Genomic DNA, 20,809 nt, shown 5'->3' with positions numbered 1-20,809 from the left:
TATTCGTATGTATTTATCCGTGTTTCAATAATGTTTTCGGATATGACATCGATATTTCACAGCAAATATATTCTCAGCAAATTAAACAGTTTTTATTTTCGTCCATGTTTTTGTTGTTTAAAAAATACTAGGCTATACATTACGCCATTCAGAAAAATACTAATCTTCTTAGGATACTCCTATTAGCCATAGAGTTTTGGACAAAAATTTAACTCCCCAAAATCCGACTTATAGGCGAATGTATAGGGTAATCTTGGATGCAGACATAATCAAGATAATTGGATATATCGCATATGTATGTCAAGTTTACCGAAATACTTGAGGACACGTCAAGTTTTCTACAATACACGTAGAGATGCCAACTTTATTGAAATACGCGCTGAGATGATAAGTTTACCGAAATACGCGCGGACATGTCAAGTTTGCATAAAAATATAATGTACGTGCAGATATGTCAAGTTTACCTAAATACAATGTCAAGTTTGTCTAAATACAATATACGCGCAGATATGTCAAGATTGTCTAAATACAATGTACGCGCGGATGTCAAATTTACCGAAATACGTGCGGACACGCCACGTTTACCGAAATACGCGTAGAAGGATGTTAAGTTTACCGAAATATGCACAGACATGCCAAGCTTACCGAAATATGTAGAAAGATGTCAAGGTTACTAAAATACGCACAGACAAGCTAATCTTGCAGAAATCTGTGGGACATGTCAAGTTTACCGAAATACGGTACGTGAAGACATGTCAAGTTTACCGAAATACGTGATGACATGTCAAGTTTACCAAGATACGCGCAGACATGCTACTGAAATACACGCGCAGACATGTCAAGTTTACTGAAATACGCGTTGACTTGTCAAGTTCACCTAAATATGAGTAGATATTCCAAGATTACCGAAAAACTTGGAGTCATGTCAAGTTTACAGAAATACGCGCGGACATGTATTCCAAGTTTGCCGAAATACGTGGAGACATGTCAAGTTTACCGAAACACGTGCACATATGACAAGTATATCGAAATACGCGCGGACATGTCAATTTTACCGAGATACGAGCAGACGCAACAAGTTTACCGAAATCCACGGGACAAGTCAACTTAAAGTTTACTGAAACACGAGCGGTCATGTTAAGTTTGCCTAAATAATATCAACAGTTTTACCATGGTTAATCTAACAAGAAAAGGAAGTTGACCAAGCAACTAAATTAAAAAAAAGAAAAAGACATTACGCAGGTTTCGAGATACGTCCGAGTTAATTCCCTTTGGATAACTCTCGTACATAGTAAGGTGCGAATCAATTTGCTTACATGCGGGAGTGGAATACTCATCAACGTATAAGTGAATGTGTTCAATAAGTTTCTCATACGCAGTTTCATCACTCGAATTCGATTGATACACAAACTAAGTAAGTGATAAGTATTCAGGAAGCAATTAATTAAATACCTGGTGGGATTCTTATTTTATGACGTTATCTCGTTGGTCGTACGTATTATATCTAGGATATTTCTTTATAAATGTGACAGTAAAACATTTCTTTAGATAGTATTTTGAATTTCCTAAATTTACATTTTTCAAAAGAAGCAGCTTTAAATACATTATATCATCTTCCTCGCTGACTACGTAGATCCACTCTGTCCCACTTGGATTCAGGGACACCTCTCTGTGAAGTCTATCGAACTCTTTATAATACGATGATGCATGTCTCTCGGAGGCAGGGAATCATTTATACCTTCATAATCTCCAGGTGGTGCTTTTATCAATTTTCACTAATTCTGGTAGATAATTCTTTTAGAGGCCTTGCAAAAATTATCCCTAGCCGGGTATCATAAAACAGAAATTTCTCCTACATTGAATGATGGAGGAACAATATATCAATATTTGTGGCGGATGTAAGGGGATATTAGAGTTTCTGGTAGGAGTTTCTCTCAAATGTCAACTAGGATGGAGGTAATGTTTTTTTTTTATTGGATAAAGTACGAATATAACTCCTCACGCATGTATCTCTGAAAATTTGCAAGTTTACGTCATACAGAATGTAGTTGGTGCTCCTCCATCTCTTTTAAAAGGAGAGGAGGCTCACAGCCTGGAGTAATCAGGTCAATAAGTACTATCTACCACCGGAAACAGGGTAAACAGATAGGTCCTAAAACATCCCCTGACCACGTGCCATCAACAAACATTGGGAGTTCCCTGGTTGCCGTCATGCTCGTTATGCACCTTTGTGTGTTGGCATTTCGTTCAAAATCGGTACACAAACGTTTTAACAATTTTTCTTTTATTTCTACTCTTGTTTGAGAAACACAAATTTTATATCACTTTTTAACTGCTGAAATGATATTACTCATTGCCTTATTTTCTTTATTGTTTTTACCGAAATGCTCATATTTTATCATAGAAAAAAAAAACACCCACTTTTTCCTTTACAGACACGTGGCGACGTTTTCCCCTGGAATAATTACTTCATATGTTAAATAAATACAACGAAAACAAATCTTTTGCAATTTGTTATGGGTTTTGCTAATTTGGGCTTTCTTTGACTGGACTAATAAGACAATGCGACCATTTACCTTCAATGTCCTTTGGATCTCAGATTGTTATTGTCATACAATGAATGGGTAAATGAAATGAGTAGTTTGGTTTTTCTATTCCACCGCAAGTTTTCAGGATTGTCCGAAGTGTATGTCGTGGTATTTTTTTGAATGTTCATTGCATGACAATAGTGTTGACCACAAGCTGACCACTCCAATGCTAGGAGGGAAAGGTGTTACTAAGTAGGTATATAGACAGTTCAATTCAATGAATTTTGCCATTTCAATTTTTATTTTGATTAAAATTCCCTATTTTTTTAAATTTAATTTCAATTCGGTGTAAAATGTCAGAGAATGTCATGGTTATAAATTTGAAATAACACATTGAAACGTGACATAATCTATTGACACTATGAAGGTAAAACAACTGAGAGTAAATGACAAAACATGACATGTAATGCTATTATAACTCAAGGATAACCCATAAAAGCTGAAAATAGCTTCTTAGAATTACATAATGAATATGATTAACAGAATAAACCTAATAAACATTAAAACTATCACCACAAAATATTGTTTATCTAGATCCGAACAGATTACAGGGGCATAGCTACGTAAACGCAAGTACACACGAGTTTCCACATCATTTTGCGAAAAGGAAAAAAATATATTATTGAAAACTTGGTTGACAGAAGTGCAAAATCTTAAAAACATATTTACCGTAAAATTGATTGTTTGATATACTAGTAACTTTGCTAAAATGACTAATTTATATGTGTCTCATCGATTGGTTCTGATATTTGAAAATCATTATAGCTTTCATGATAATCTGTTCAAGAAAATGTGATGATAGGAACAACTGAACAAAAAACCGATTTGTTTGACAGCAAATCGACAACAGAACAATAAACAAACACGAAAAAGAATTCAGAAGATGTTGAACTTTAGAACAAAAATTCAAATTCAGTTTATGTAAGTCTCCTACTCTGGAAGGTGAGCTAAAAATCACCGTCGTACGGGGGCTTCCTCTCCCCCATATCCCTACACTGCGGGGCTTCCCAGCCCCCAAATCCCTGTACTGCGGGGCTTCCCAGTCTCCAAAGTACTGCACTTTCACTAATCTTTAGATCATTGGATTAATGTTCTAATCTACAAATATATCATCATCTTTTGGTGTCAGCATTTCGGAATAAAATTTCAATCATAGCGAAAATACTTGGATATATACATGTAACTCTATCCAACAGGAATGGAATGAGAGTGAAAATCTCCAGGAAACCCCACCCCATATCCCCACATCGCTAATTCACTGACTCGGTAAAAATATGATTTCAGAAAGTATGGCGCTGGCAATGGTTTGGCAAGATCTATATACTTCAGAGGCGGGGTGCCGGTGAAATGGAGTTGTGTAGGGGATGGGTAGGTGCCCGCTGACGAAATCACAATAATACTGTCTCCATTGATTGAATGTAAAATAGCAACTTCATCCGTAGTCAGTTTTTCCTTATTCACAAACAACATGTGTTTACTTATATTTATTTTCGAAGATTAGCAATATCTAAAAGGAACTTTAATGACGCTTTTCCCCTCACAATGCCGGAATTCACACACAAATAGTTCATGGTTAATGATAAAAAATCTTCGTGTCCGTCGGGTGATTTTTTTGTGACAATTCGACAATGCATATCTTATCATCTTATCAAATAAATAACCTGTCAGTTCAACGTTGAAACAAATCACTGATTGCCTTTGACGAAATTTAATGATAGAAATTCTACGAAAAAAAATTTGAAAACAATCGTGACAGAAGATTTTTAGTTCGATGAGATCTTACGACAAGTACTGGTTGGATAAAAAAATATAGAGATAACATACCATACTCTTCTAATTATCTATGCATTAAAAGATTAATCAGTAAATAATTTCTTGGCAACATAACAGTCATTTAAAGTTTGTTAGAGTGATTAACGGACTGGGCGTCTTAGTATTTTTCTTCCTGGATATCGACCACCAACACTTTAGAGTACCGATCTTTACGAATGATCCAGAAAAAGACCTTTGCACTGTACACATGTCCTTATGTATTGACGGTCCGATAAAAAATTGAGCTTATTTTTAAATCTTCCAGCTGTGAAGAGACAGTTCAGGTATTTATGATTTTTGTTTCATTTTATTTTTTGAAATAGAAATAGTGCATCTTTTGGGTGAATTTCGACAGTATTGCGTGATGTAATAATATATTTTCGAATTCTTTCTAACATATTTATGAACGATATTTTTTATACGCATATCAAGCTTATAATGCTACTAAAGTTGGAAATTATTTTAAAAGTCGATTTTATTTTCTTTTTTAAAAAGAAATAGTTTTTACTTTTGTAATAGAAAAAAATGATAGTCTTCAAAATTTATACAGACACAAATCTCTAATTTATTATCATTAATTTTTTTCATTGATATATTTTTATGCAGTGTATGTATTTGAAAGAAAATAAAAAAAAATATATAGAAATCAGTCGATCGATATCTCGAAGACTCGTCTGTAGCTTGGCTGATTAATTGTGACGTAATAAACCATGAACAATGATAATTTGGGAATTATCAGAATTCAACAAAATTGTAAATGGAAATTCTTCTGTACTTAATTTCATCGATACATATTTTTTTCTGTTTGTACTATATTTGTTTATACAATATTGTTTTATTAAATGTAAATTGCAATTACATCAAATATGGTAATGCATGTGACTTATAAAATTCCCAAACCAGCTAGTTCGTTTATTAGATGATATGAATTTTTTGGGTGTACATGTGTATCATGCAGTCATGGAGAGCTTTGGTGGATTTCTTTTTTTTTTTTTTAGTTTGAAATTTTCAGTCTTTCAATATTCTAAATTACTTTACAATGCCCTTGCAAACATAGGAAATTTGATTTTCTACATACTTTAAAATTTATTGGCGTTTTCTCTGTAGAGATCGTTAACGTCCAATTTCTGTTATTCAGCAAATAATCAATTCTTCGTTGTCAGTAATCTATATCAACATGGAAACTAGCGGCACAGTTTGGAACCCTGTCGCTTTTCTGAAGAAAGAATTGCTTTTATGCATTCTTGTAAATGTTTTTTATGCAGGGACCTTTTTGTACACAATTTCAACATTTAAAGACATAGTTTGAATGCGGTGTAAAGCGTGCATGTCTTCTAATTAACACCGTCAAGGACATCATTAAAGGGAGGTTGTAATTTAAAACTGAAACACTGCAATACGTACCGAGATCCGAGATACCATTAAATTGGAGATCAACGGCAAAAAGTGTCTACAAGTAACAGCATGTATACAAGCCTAATATATTCTACTTAAATTTCCATACGAGTCTTCATTTTATCTTAAATAAGATCGAACTCTGGCTTGGAGAAGTAAAATCATCTTAAACAAAAGTTTTGGTCACAGACACTTAGGAGAGAGAGAGAGAGAGAGAGAGAGAGAGAGAGAGAGAGAGAGAGAGAGAGAGAGAGAATACCCCTTATCATGATCGTCAATGGCGTAGCTTCCTATGAAGCACGGAAGCATGTGGTTCCACATTGTTGCGGTAAAAAATGAAATAATTTAAAGTCAAGTTAAAATTAATATTAGATTTTAAATAATATCAAAACAGAAATAAATATTTGGTCGAAAATGCTGAATGTTAAAAAAAATTGCAGTAAAACTAATGGATAATCGGTTGTTGTTTTTTTTTTTTTAATTGAAGGGAGTTACGATGTCCTTACCCCATGTGCCTGTGTTTAAAATTAAAGAAAGTGTGTATTGGAGACTTTGAAAATACCTTTCTTAATTGTCTAAAATGCACCAGCTTCCCGGGGCTTCACCCCCTGGCCCCACCAGGGCTTTGCCCTGGACCCATTGGGGCCTTAGGGCAGCCCTCAACCCCTTCCCTTTTTGCTTCCATATTTATCTTCCCCAAGCTGATCGTAGAGACTATGTAATTGCGTGAAGTAAATTGTCGACTGATAATATTTTCTCATGAGTGCGATGCAGTTATGGAACAATTTGCGCTTGAATCTTGATAAACATACTGGTACACATTGTACATCTGTTTTTAACGGCTGGGAATATTTCGACACAGGTGAAAGCAGAATTTAGATATAAGACATAAATTTCATTTTTGAAAATACACAAGGGTAAGAACTGCAATGCTTTACGCTGAGATACTTTTCATGAAGCGCCAACGAAATGTAGGATCGCAATATCACGTGAGAGTATTTGTCTTATACCCGGGTATATCTTACATGTAACATTATGAATTAACAAAATAGTTTTTAGATATGTACATGTGAATTTGCAATAGTGTATATTCCGGCAGAATTATGAAAAATCGGCATACGAATATTAATGCAAAATTACATTTCCACCCTTATTTAAGAATTTGGAAGTTTATGATATATCGTGAGCCTCCTCACACCGTCATTTTGAATAGAGTGCGTTCATTATAGGTAGTTTAAATTCAATGTTAAAAATTTTAATTACGATGAAACACGATACCAAAAAAAGAACCCTACTAAATGAAGGCCGTCATTCAAAACCTGAAAATTGCAGTATTTGTCGATATTATCGGGAACCGATAAGTCTGTAAAAATCGAAAACATATTGATCACGAAATATTTTTCATTACCATGGAGCGTGTGTGTGGACAAAGTGAATAACGCACTTTAGCACATTGTATTTAAAAGAAATGGGTTACCGAATGGCGGTTTCGGCTCTGTTAATATTTCCTACCAAATTCAAGTGGCGGCCGTCAGTTACTGTAATGTACATGGCGGTTGCCGGATGATAAAATAATTCATATGGAAATAAATAATCTACGGCAAACCATATGTGATAATTTTTATGATATCAATGTTACCCGATGCTACATACTACCATCCTGGAGCGCGTGCTTTCTATTCACAGAGGGAAATATGTTTTTCAAATTCTTCTTGATCAATTAGATTCGAGTATTTTACATGAAAGTATAATATAATATCAAATGACAAATTTATTATATCATGATGGAGAACGTCAAAGATTATGAGATTGGCCGATCTCTAAGTTTAGGATTTCTCATATGGAACAACCTTGCTCTCACTCGGGTAGGATAGACTATGTGGCGGTCGCTCTTCCTTTTTCTGCACGGTTCGTAACTAGTTTGTATGTAGAGGCTTCGCTCTGTATACAGTATACATGTACATGTATATTCGTCATATTTATTCATTCATTTTTTGTTTGTTAAAGCTATGTCGATCATTCAGCCGGGCTAAAGGTCGCGATCCCATTTCATGAGTTGAGTGACTGGGCGTAAAACAGAAATTTCCCGATTTATTATAAGTTTCAAAGGAAATATATTACATTTTCTTGATCAATAACTGACAACATAGCAACATGATAAATAAAACTGTACTGACTTCTTTTCCGACTACATACATGTAGTCTTACGGCGCTTGATTCTATTTCAAAACGAAATGTAATTAGGATGAATAGATCATCAGATATACGATGGAGTGAAGGAAAATTGTAACGTCACCTCTGCGCATGAGTAGTCGATCGATTGACGTCACGAAAGTCATACTGGACTGTTAGACTCCATATTTGATTGATTGATGAAAAGTGACGATAACCAACAGTGATTTATCTCATAAATCCCGTAAAGAATTAAGAGTAGGGCAACACACGAGAGGTGAGATCAGGTACCTAGGAGGAGTAAGCACCCTCTGGTGATTTGAACATGATGTATTATATGCGAGTGCACAATTTACTAAAGGATTGGTAACAAGTCCCGTCATATTCTATTCTTTATTGTATTTACTAGTTTAACTTGTGTGAAGCAGTTTAGCAATGTAAAATGAACACCCCAATGCTTACATTGAACAATTTTTTTCCCTTTACCTTCACCAACACATAGTTAAAAAAGGCAAGGCGGTTTGGAGTCGAAAATGTGGACAGCAATGACAACTCGCAATATGTGATCCAAAAAACCCCAATCACTTCGAGCCCAAACCAGTCCGGAAATAAGCATAAGATTTTAACTTAGCAGTTTTATATATTCCATAACAAGAATTATTGGTATTCCGTGTTTTTGTGCAGAGTTTAATTTAAACAGTATTTCATTATGATAAATCATAATAGGATCGGACAGCAGGGCCTATTGACGTCCTCTCCATAGAAGATACAAGGTCATACATCAAGGTGTCTACACGGTACGACCTTGACTGTCATAGCTGTATAATTCCTATACTGTTATTCACTACAATTGTTTTGATTGGACAAAAATAAAGCTGAAGGAAAATTTACGTATAATTAATCCGAAAACACATTTAATTCATACGCGCCTGAAAACAAATATAGTAGTGTATCGGACAGTATAAAAGGGAACTTATACTGCCTCGCTAGCTTTTCTAGTGATGTGGTAGAGTGTCTCTCTTCATCACGCAAGTTAAGCAACGACGAGCGTGATCAGCACTTGGCTGGGTGACCGCTACACGTTACAAATTGGTGGCAGCGTAGTGACTCTGGTGTTTGGCGGGAGGCCTGCTTCAAGTAGTCTCTTCGGAGCTCTGGGACTTCGTGTCCATGTACGGACGTGGATTCGTCTGGGGACGACGGTGGTTGTCGTCGGGAACAGCAGATGCCGAGTAGGGGGAAGTGTAGTGGACAGTATAAGAGAGAACTTATACTGCTTCGCTAGAGAGCTAGCTTTTCTAGTGATGTGGTAGAGTGTCTCTCTTCATCACGCAAGTTAAGCAACGGCGAGCGTGATCAGCACTTGCCTGGGTGACCGCTACACGTTACAGTAGTGTAGGGAAACTATTCAAATTTTTGAAATTGTTAATACAGTGAACGAATTGGAATTATAAGAATCAAACATTCTCTTTGAAGAATTCATCGATGTGTATAAATTCTGGATATTTTACCCACAAAGTTAAAAGTACTTCGAACTTTTATTCAGTTCGTGAGTAAAATATGCAGAGTTAACATATTGATACAATCTTCAAAAAGAATGTTTAATCCTATGTTATTTTAGTTGATGTGTAAATTCACCAAACGAACTGCATACCCAGCGATATTTTGAAGCAGAACAACCCACGCCAAACAAGCGGTGTTATTATCTCCAATTCAGTATTTCGTGATCTTACCTACAATAATTTTACTATAATTATTTACAGAACTCGCTAGCAATGGATCGGTCGTCTAATGGGAAGGTACATAAAAAGACCCCGACGTCAATAGTATAAAAAAGTATTCAAAATCTACACGCTAAAGGGCCATTTTCCAATTTGTTCCATAACATTTGTATATCTAAATTAATGTAATTTGCACTTTAAAATTTCATGTTACTAAACAAAATTATGAAAATTAGCAGATCAAGGGAGGATAGCGTTTTTTGCAATTAACAGTAAACTAAGGAAATACCAATTTAACATTAAAAGTAAGTGTTCTGTTTTTGATACATATGTAAACAGTGTTTTAAATTACGGATGTGAAGTTTGGGGTTTTCATAAAGCCAAAGATGTTGAAAAATTACATGCATTATTCTGTAGAAACGTTTTAGGGGTAAAGAAAAGTACGTGCAATAGCTTAGTGTATTACGAATTAGGAAGAGTTCCCCTGCATATCATTAGAAAATCAAGAATCCTTAAATATTGGATAAAATTAAAGAATTCAGATAATTGTATTTTGCGAACGTGTTTAGAAGACAGAGAAAATTTAAATGATCCTTGGGTTAATGACATACGAACTGAATTAAATCGCTTAGGTCTTGGATACATTTTTAATGAAAGTATTATTGATAAATCTACGCAAAAAATATTAGAGCAAATATTTTTGATTTACATAAGCAAGAAATGTTTTCTGCAATTAGAAAGTCATCACGAGGGGAATACTATCAATATATAGCAGACAATTTTGGATTACAGTATTATTTATCTAAATCAATGAGTGAAATACATAGAAAAACTATAACTAGATTCAGACTATCCTCTCACAATCTTAATATAGAATCAGGTCGATACAAAAATGAACTTAGGAACAGTAGAATATGTACATTGTGTGATTTAAAAGACGTAGAGGATGAGTTTCACTTTATTTTGAAATGTCCAAAATACCAAGAAATACGCAATTTATATATCAAAAAGTATTATTTTAGACGTCCAAGCGTTTTCAAATTAATTCAATTATTAAGTGTACAAAATGTTAAAGAATTGCGAAACTTAGGAAATTTTTTATTCCTAGCAGAGAAAATAAGAAAGGATAATTCATAATTGTAATTACACCCCATTTCCTTTTCTCATTTAACACAATTTTTCTTCTTCTATTTTTATTTTCATACAACTCTCACGCAATCACCTATATTACAAATATTATCTTTTATACTTATATGTTTGTGTATGCTGATCTATAGCTCTGATTATGTGTATGTTGTTCACCTTATATTGTATTTCATTATGTATAAAATTGTATATCTGATGTGCCAGATGGCACAAAGAAATAAACTGAACTGAACTGAACTGATTTGAGCGACTCCTCAACAAGATAAATATTATTTGTACAATGAAACAAAATAAGACGTACATGTATTTCACACGAGTAGTTACAGTATTTTGTTTGTGACGTTTATAATCACGAACAATTTCCCGGAATTCGCCAAATTTCTGCACAACATTTCTATTTTTTGTCCACAATATATAACCACTTTTGTTTTCACATCTATTATCATTTTTGCCGTTTTACAAATCAATAATGGTGAACTCATACGGACAATATTCAAAATTCCGTTCACAAAAAACCTCTATTTCTGCATACAGAAAATACGAAAGTTCATATTTCTGTGACAACATAGCAGTATTCGATACTCGTAGGTAAAGAAGTAATATTACATTGGCTTTTGCTAAACAACTCTACCCAAAAGCAGTTTAAACCACTTTCTAACTTCGAAGAATGACAAGTGTTTAATTTTCTATGCTTAGTTTGAAAAAAGAAATATAGTCCATTCAAGTAAAAATAAAAATAAAGATTGGAAATTGTGGTTTCAGAGGGAATAAGGGGGCTTAATCACAGGGGTGGAGAAAATTAGATTAAACCAAGCTTTTATTTTAACATTAGTTTAAACAATATTTTATTCAATAAATAACAGAATACAATTAAGCAACATACATACCCAATGGATTACTTCTCCCTTATTTTAACATGGATTGACACGTACACGGGTTTATAATACGCGAGTTTACTTTTACATTGATTCTACCTCGGTTATTGATTTGATTTGAATATATCTTATTGTATATAGAGACACTATATATAGGTATTAGAAACAAGACATTACTTCTGACAACTTACCAGTTCCTCTCCTGATCAAGACCAGTATGTTGTTATTTCGATCAAAGCAAATAGAATTTCACAACTAGAAGTGTATATACTTATGGAAAAAAGGAAGTGTAGTTTGATCAATTTTATTCATAGATCCATATACAACATGTTATGCTGTGTTATGTATATCATTATTTAATATAATGCATTGTCTTTCAATTTCGGATTATGTCCATTATGGTTGATACGAACAGCCACTGAAAATAAGGAGGGTGTAAAAAGTTTCACAAGTTTAATAGCGTGTATGGCCGCCATATACACCGATGCATTCTTCACACGTACGACGAATTAATCTAATTTGGTTATGCAGAAATGCTTGGGAAATGTTCCACCATATGCACAATAAAGAACGACCCACAGCATCCATATAGAATATCACACTCTAATGTTGATCTCGGACTTGGGATTGGCCTCACTCGAGGGGCAGTCCCAGGTCCGAGATCAACATTAGAGTGTGATATTGTTTATATCATATACCTAAAACACAACAAGTTGATAAACATCTTTTTTTAAAATGGGGGGGGGGGGGGGTATTGACCCAAACATAAATTGCAATAATGTAGCCCTATCCAATTTCCTAGGGGCTTGATAAATGATACTAAAATTGGAAATAAGTGAATTATTTTTATTTATTTTTTCGGATTTACCAAACTCGCCCGTTTTCAATATTTCATATAATTTGTAAGAGTTGTAGAACTTTGTTTACGTGGCGTCATCGTATGAACCACAGGGGCTAAGCCCGTTTTGGGCCCGAACTCTGTGATACCATAAATATAGAAAGGGGTCTAACTCTGACACAGATAAAAAAAAACTAACCACTCGCTTCAAATGCCTAACAATTCTTAAACTTGGTAAGCTATGCGTAATTTGTCGTTTTTCTTGCATAGATTAATGTTTTAACTACTTGCATGCCAAATTTCAAGATAATAATGCGAAAATAATGCGAAAAATCGTTAAACAGTGAACGGAAGTTGACATCATTATCCAAATGAGAATTCCCTTGCTAATGTACCCTCCGATAGTTGTGCGGGGAAAAACGGAGAGGCACTGAATGCAGGGTAGTATCAGCCCTGCAAACAATAAAATTACGCCTGGCACAATTGTGTGGTTTTCGGACAGGCTGGCCCGAAGTAGTTAATGAATATATCGCAAAACAACATTGAAATTGCTCATCTGAACTCACCGTTGTTTCATCCATAGGGATGAGGATTGGACCGACTCACTTAAGGGAGTCGTCAGGTTGCAGTTGACAGGGAGCTGACCTCAAGCGCCCGAGTGCATGGGTATAACAACATCATACCCACCAGCATAATTCATTGGTACGGAAACGCGAGCTCTATTCCCCAAACTATGATAGGGGTTTGTGTAAAACCCAACCCAAAAGACGTTTCGTACTGAGAAGATTCGCACTAGGACGGTTCGCCCGTATTTGCGAACCATACTGATTAATAATAATTTAATAGTCTGTGTTATAAAGATAAAAACGCATAGACGGATGATGTCTCAGAATAGAAGACTAGGGATAGGGATGGAAAAAGGTACTGGGCATGGTCGTGTGTTCCAAACTCGTCCCTAGTCCAGGATACCTAAATATCACACCTGAGAGGAGCACTCGGGTCTTACTTATCACGGAGACCTTAAAGAAACACAAGTAAAATTATAATCACCATCCCCAGTGGGTAGTGCCTGGGTACTATCAGAACCCCTCTTACCATGAGCAGACCGAAGGGTGTGGACACATTCCAACCCCTAATTCAGGCTTAATCATAGCTGATGGAGTAGGTTCTCCCTTTAACTAGAAGGTCCCCCAAAGCCTCAGGCATGCTACCCCACCCTTCACAAAGGTGATAGGGATATCCAAGTCTAGGCCCCCTAGTAGGGATTCCAATGTACTCTCTAGGTGGCACCACTTTCCCTGACTCAATAGGGGAACTACTCTGACGGGACGTCCATCAACCCCCCTGACTCACCCACCGCTCCACTCTGTGACCATACAACTAACTCATTGAAACAGACATTCCTACGATACCTAACATCAAACCCTTCTGTCTGGGCTACTTAGATGCATAGAAGTAGCGGACGCTCTCAGATCATCCTCATACCTAAGTCTATATTTATCTGGCATAGGAGTATCTGTGTAAGAAGCCGGGCTGTTCACCGGAAAACACCGGTTTGGGGCAGAAATCCCCTTCCCCATTTCAATACCCATGGGTTGACTCCCACACCTACAAAGCTGTCAGATCTACCGGGGTTAAGGGTAACGCCCGGGCTGTCGCCTACATGTATACTAAGAGATAAACCGTCTTGCTAAAGGACCAATCCAAAACGCATGAAAATAAAAATTATGCCGATGAGGAAAATCAGTCAATTTAATAAAGAAAGCATGTGGTGGCAATTTGGTTTTAAAAAGTCAGTTACGATCAAATACCCGACAAGGAGGCTAATATGTCGGGAAGAACACGTTTCGAACCAGCAGTATGTTTTGACAGGTCCTTGCAATACATATGTAACCTTCAAACCGCTAGTAGAATGCCAACATAGTCTTTCTCCAATATACTTAATCCTGAGGCAGGTTCACCTCATTTGGTCTCTGTAGAACTGTACTCATCTTGTCAGGTCTTGGCTTTGTGGGTACTTGAATCTATTGCATTCAGTAACTACTGTAAAAGTGTCACCCGTAGGTCCAGGCCGTGTGCACATCCCGCGTACGGCCTATGCCATGGCGGCTACTAAGCGAATTGTTCCTAGCGATTCACTCCAACAATTACAATAAAATGAGTATTACGGTATACTTAATTCTACTTCTTGCAGTATAACAACCAACGTACTGCACTCAGCTCGACAGGTAGCCCAAATGACTTTCCGGTGGAACAAACATGATGTGTAGCGATATTTTCCTTTAATCTCTTTTAATGTACTGTAACAACATCTATTAAATTATCATTTCTTTACATTAAGGCGTTTAAATTGCAAGGTTTTAAATCTATTGCACGTGGGTCCGGTAACAGGGTCTTCATTGCCATTGAAATTTTAAAACTCTCTTGTACTCGAAACATACAAAGGTTATTCAGTTAATACAACTTGGCACAGAACGACCCATAACTGCATGATAAGGACAATACCGTAAACAATTATCAGCCAGATACAAATAACTGACACTCCTAAGACTTTTATTTCCCCATGTTACTGCTCCCAATAAACAGAAACATGGTCCTGATACACATTACTTACCGGTAATGGATCATATCAGCCAAGCATTGTGTGACTTTATAGTACCGAAATTAACACATTGTTTGTTTGTCCCCAACGGACCAACCCTGTGAAATGAATTCAACTTGAAATATTTTTAGCACTCCTTTACATTAATAAATAGTCAATAAGGTTTTTTTCTATCTGTATCGTATAAACTTGTCATACATTGTTTCAAGTTACATGAAGTAACGCCAAAGCATAGATTGGGGAAAATGCAAATTATTAATAGAAATAATTATTTGAACATAAAAACATCTAACCACCGATCTGTTAATGAAAATGTGGGTTTGGTCAGGATAAACACTATTTGAATCTAGGCTTTTCTGGTTACGAGTCAATTTGTAGAGTGCTTTATATTAGGACTATGGTCAGTGTCTCGTCTCGTCTGATACTGTTGTTCCTTTTTTGGACACCTGGGGTTTGTACCATGCTGAAGTAAGACTCTTAGATATAAGCACGTCACTAAAAGCGTGTTCAGATTTAATTATAAAAATAAATCTTAGGCAGTCGCAAGGGTCGGCTTAACTATGTGTAACATATGTAAGTACGATATACACTTATCTAACACAGCACTTAAATCTAACAATACCCGATACACAGAAGTATCGGATCCACATAGTGGATACAAAGTTATTAAAAATCATAAAAAGCGCCAACACACAAACAGTTCGATAGGAACGACCCGTTCCTTACTCAGGACAAACGAAAAAGCTTTACTAATAAAATATAAAGGAAGGACCGGGCGAACACCGACCCCTTGACGCACCAGATATGGGATCAGGTGCCTAGGAGGAGTGAGCATCCCTTGCCGACCGGTCACACCTGACTTGAGCCCGATAAGATAAGTCGTGCGTTGAATTGAATTTACTACTTCAGTAGATTTGAATGAATCATTGTTAAGGGATACAAAAATTATTTGCAAGAATTCGGATCAATGCAAAAATGATATGATTTGAAAATTCAAGGCCGAAACGAAGTTAGATGAGTTGTGCTGGAATTGCTGTTTTGAAAGACAGAATCAATAATGGTACGATTTAAAAACACAAGTTCGATATTCAAGGCCGATACGAAGTAAACTGGGTTGCACAATGAAACATTGTTTTGGAAGTATGCAATAAATGAACAATTTGAAATGAAAACTCGAGGTCGACACCCAAAGCCGAGACGAAAGAAGATAAGTTGTACGTTCAACTATGTTACATTAGACATTAATAAATTAAATTAAGCAAAGTTAACCAACATATGCACTCTAGGAGTCAAACGACATAGACACATGCACAAAAACAATGGCAAACAAACGAAGTTGGGGGGAGGGGGGTTAGCTGAGACAAACTAAAACAAAAAATGCTCTTAACCAACACCCGATACAAAGAAGTGTCGGATTTGCATAGTGGTTACAAGATCATTGCAAAAATAAAAAGCATCGATATGACCAAAGACACGAACAATTCGATATATGCAAGTCATTAGGACGACCCATCCCTTCCTCAAATAAAAAAATGAATGAATGGCCGGGCAAATACAGACCCCTGGCCACATCAGAGGTGGGACCAGGTGATTAAGTGGAGTGGTCATCCTCTGTCGACTGGTCACGCCCGCCATGAGCCTGTAAGATAAGTCGTTAATAGATAAGCAGTATAGCAACTGACAAGAGATTCAGGGGGCCCGGGTTCGAATCAGTCTGGTTTAAAGCATAGTCGTCCTTTATGTTACCCTGGTGACTGCAATATGTAAATTCAGAATAAAACGATATTACGGCAATAATTTGAAACTTTTCTCTTATAATCACAGGGTTTTGACACTATCTGAGCAAACTGGTCTATATATATAGTATAATAGTGAGAAGGGAGCTAACAAAGCAGCCATACATTCTGGGTTGCTCGCTTCAAATTCTCAAAACTTCGGTATTAATCGTGATAATGCATAAAAAGTTTCCCCAGTTGAAAGCCAGAATTTTGTTCTGTTTTGTAATACATAAATCGTTTACTGATTTCTCAGAAATTTTGAAAAAATAGGTCCAACTTTCGAGAATTATGTCGCCGTCGTTAACCCTACACCATTTTTCTACATTACGTTGGATTTTATGCATCTGTCACCAGTTGCAGTTCAACTTAGAATTTCCAATTAAGATATAGCTACTTGTGGTCACCCTCACACTATTTGAATGAATGTTGATCGTCCGTTTCGGAAGATCAGATTCCTTTTCACCAGCTATTAGCCTCGAGTTCAAACGAGTCAGCCATTATTATGGTTTTTCAGCACTGAATGACTCATGTTCAAAAGGTGCAAAACGATTGGACAATATTACTACTTTTGCTGCGGATCTTCACCAGAAATTTAAAGTTTCAATATGGTTGACGTGTTCGAACTCGTTTATTTGCGGTACATGTAAAACCCATCTATCAGGTTCCGTGATTCTATGTTTTTTGCATGTCTACCCTAGACATGATGAGGTACGGAAATGTCTGATGTTGATTCAATTTCCCTGGCTGCTTATTCTTTGTTTTTGTTTGGAGTTGGTCCACTTTGTTTACTTATTCAAACTTGTTATTTACATTATTTTTCTCTTAAATTTTGTTCATTTCTTATTTCATTTTATAGTGTTCATTCATTTACATAGTTTATAAAAAAAATTTTGTTTGTGTGTGTTGATATTTTTTTCTTATTATTATCTTTTATAAATTATTTATTCTTAATGCATAGTTAAAATAGAATCTCTCTTGGTACGAGTTAGCTGTACTATTTGTCAACGTAATTGGATTAACTCGTTCCACTTGAGATTAATTATGTCTATTTTTATCACTTCGTACATTTTGGATCAGATCTTTGGACGAATAAGGCATGTCCTAATTCGCTCCACATTTAACATTGATTGGCAAGCCTAAATACAAAAAAAACCCCCAAAACCATGTAGTCTGCGTTGTAAATACGTTTGTAGATTAGTGTAGTTGTAGTGCTAGGTGTATTTATATGTAGTTTTTGTTATTATTAGGTCTTTCCACCTTTCTGTGGAAAGACCTATTGATATTCTTCTGTTTATTATTAGGTCTTTCCACCTTTCTGTGGAAAGACCTTTTGTTATTGTTCTGTTTATTATTATTATTATTATTATTATTATTATTTGTCTTCTTTTCTTTCCGCCGCGAGAAGCTCTTGACGTTTTAAGACTTATCGAAAAACAATTTAGACCATCATATTTGACATCTCGAAACATGCTCAGATCTCACCCTGCGTATTTGATCTTTGACCCCTAACGAACTTATGGGACTTTACGCAAAAAACCCTTGTTATCGGTTCACCTCGAAAACCGTAAATGATAAGAGCATGAAACTTTCACTAAATTCTAAAGTCGATCAAGCTGAAGCGTTGTAGTGTTTACTTTTAAGTTTTCGGTGATCCCTAAAGGGAGTTAATGGCCCTGAAAGTTTACAATTTATACGGAAAAATTCAAAACTCCTAAAATATAAGTCGTAGAAAGACGGAACCAACTGGAATGGAATACTTGACCTTTGACCTTGAAAATCAGGTCAAGGTCAAGGTCATCTAGAAACTTTGAAAATAAGCAATTTTCATACCGTCTAAAGCATATAAAGTACAGATAAGGTATAATAGGCACAATAAGTCAAGAACCAACTTAAGTCAATGCATTGCATTACGACTCTGAACTTTGACCTTTGTTCGATTTACAGCGACTTGCGTAAAAACCATTGTTATCACTACAGTATGGAAACCGTAAATGGGATGAACACGAAATGTTGACTAAACTTATTGCCTGATCAATTCTAAAAGATGACTTCCTGTTTTTGATGATTCGTTGATCCCTAACGGGAATTAATGCCATTGAAAGTTTTTCATTTCGCGTAGAAATTTACAACTCCTAAAGTATTTGTCGTAGGAAGACAGGACCAACTGAAGTGACATCCCTGACCTTTGACCTTGAAAATTAGGTCAAGGTCAAAGGTCAAGGTCATCTAGAAATTTTGAAAATAAGCAATTTTCATACAGTTTAATGCATATAAAGTACAGATAAGGTATAATAGGCACAAGTAGTCAAGAACCAACTTAAGTCAACGCATATCATTACGACTCTGAACTTTGACCTTTGTTCGATTTACAGCGACTTGCGTAAAAACCATTGTTATCACTACAGTATGGAAACCGTAAATGGTACGAACACGAAATGTTCACTAAACTTATTGCCTGATCAATTGTAAAAGATGACTTCCGTTTTTGATGGTTTCTCGATCCGTAACGGGAATTAATGCCCTTGAAAGTTTTCGATTTCGCGTAGAAATTTACAACTCCTAAAGTATTTGTCGTAGGAAGACAGGACCAACTGAAGTGACATCCCTGACCTTTGACCTTGAAAATTAGGTCAAGGTCATCTAGAAACTTTGAAAATAAGCAATTTTCACACCGTCTAAAGCATATAAAGTACAGATAAGGTATACTATGCACAAGTAGTCAAGAACCAACTTAAGTCAACGCATATCATTACCATTCTGAACTTTGACCTTTGTTCGATTTACAGCGACTTGCGTAAAAACCATTGTTATCACTACAGTATGGAAACCGTAAATGGAACGAACACGAAATGTTGACTAAACTTATTGCCTGATCAATTGTAAAAGATGACTTCCTGTTTTTGATGATTCGTTGATCCCTAACGGGAATTAATGCCCTTAAAAATTTTAAATTTCGCGTAGAAATTTACAACTCCTAAAGTATTTGTCCTAGGAAGACAGGACCAACTGAAGTGACATCCCTGACCTTTGACCTTGAAAATTAGGTCAAGGTCAAAGGTCAAGGTCATCTAGAAACTTTGAAAATTAGCAATTTTTATACCGTTTAAAGCATATAAAGTACACATTTTTTTGTATTCAGAGACATTGTTTGAATGTCTGAAAAGGTGGAAAGACCTCTAATTGTTCGCGAACAATTAGGATTACTAGTTATTATTAGGTCTTTCCACCTTTCTGTGGAAAGACCTATTGATATTCTTCTGTTTATTATTATTATTAGGTCTTTCCATCTTTCTGTGGAAAGACCTATTGATATTCTTCTGTTTATTAGGTCTTTCCATCTTTCTGTGGAAAGACCTATTGATATTCTTCTGTTTATTATTAGGTCTTTCCATCTTTCTGTGGAAAGACCTATTGATATTCTTCTGTTTATTATTATTATTATTATTATTATTATTATTTTTCCTCCCCGTGATTTTGAGTTTCAAGATTTATCGAAAAGATTTATAGTCCATAAGAATGTACTCCTTAAAAGATTTTGGCAGTTCACCCTGCGTATATGAACTTTGACCCCTCAAGGAGTTATTGCCCCTTTTGCAATAAAAGCTTGTTATCGCTACTCCTCCGAAACCGAACACCGTAAAGATACCAAACCTTCACTAATGTCTTCGACTAGTCAAGGAGACTCTTCAATCTATTCATTGCGAAATGATTCTTCGACCCCTTTTATGAGTTATTGCCCCTGAAAGTTTTTGATTTTTACAAATAATTGAAAAAATTTAAAACCATTTATCCTAGAGACATGGGACCAACTGCATTAGAATCTTCATCCTTTGACCTTTTGATTTATATCAAGGTCAAAGGTCAAGGTCATTCAAAATATGA

The 20,809-nt window shown here is 35.7% G+C and overlaps 1 protein-coding gene across 1 annotated transcript in view; it reads left to right on the top strand.

Annotated features, from left to right (window-relative positions):
- The first annotated feature begins 4,524 nt into the window (after positions 1-4,524).
- Positions 4,525-20,809, top strand: part of LOC125646433 (uncharacterized) — an 85,345-nt gene continuing 69,060 nt past the window's right edge. The window contains exon 1 of the mRNA XM_048872705.2: positions 4,525-4,684. The gene's annotated coding sequence lies outside the window, so the exon portion shown is untranslated. The remainder of the gene's footprint in view (positions 4,685-20,809) is intronic.

This window comes from Ostrea edulis, chromosome 6 (assembly GCF_947568905.1).
Source record: "Ostrea edulis chromosome 6, xbOstEdul1.1, whole genome shotgun sequence".
NCBI lineage: Eukaryota > Metazoa > Mollusca > Bivalvia > Ostreida > Ostreidae > Ostrea > Ostrea edulis.
The sequence above is the reverse complement of the archived record's forward strand: the minus strand, read 5'-3'. Positions and strand labels throughout refer to the sequence as shown.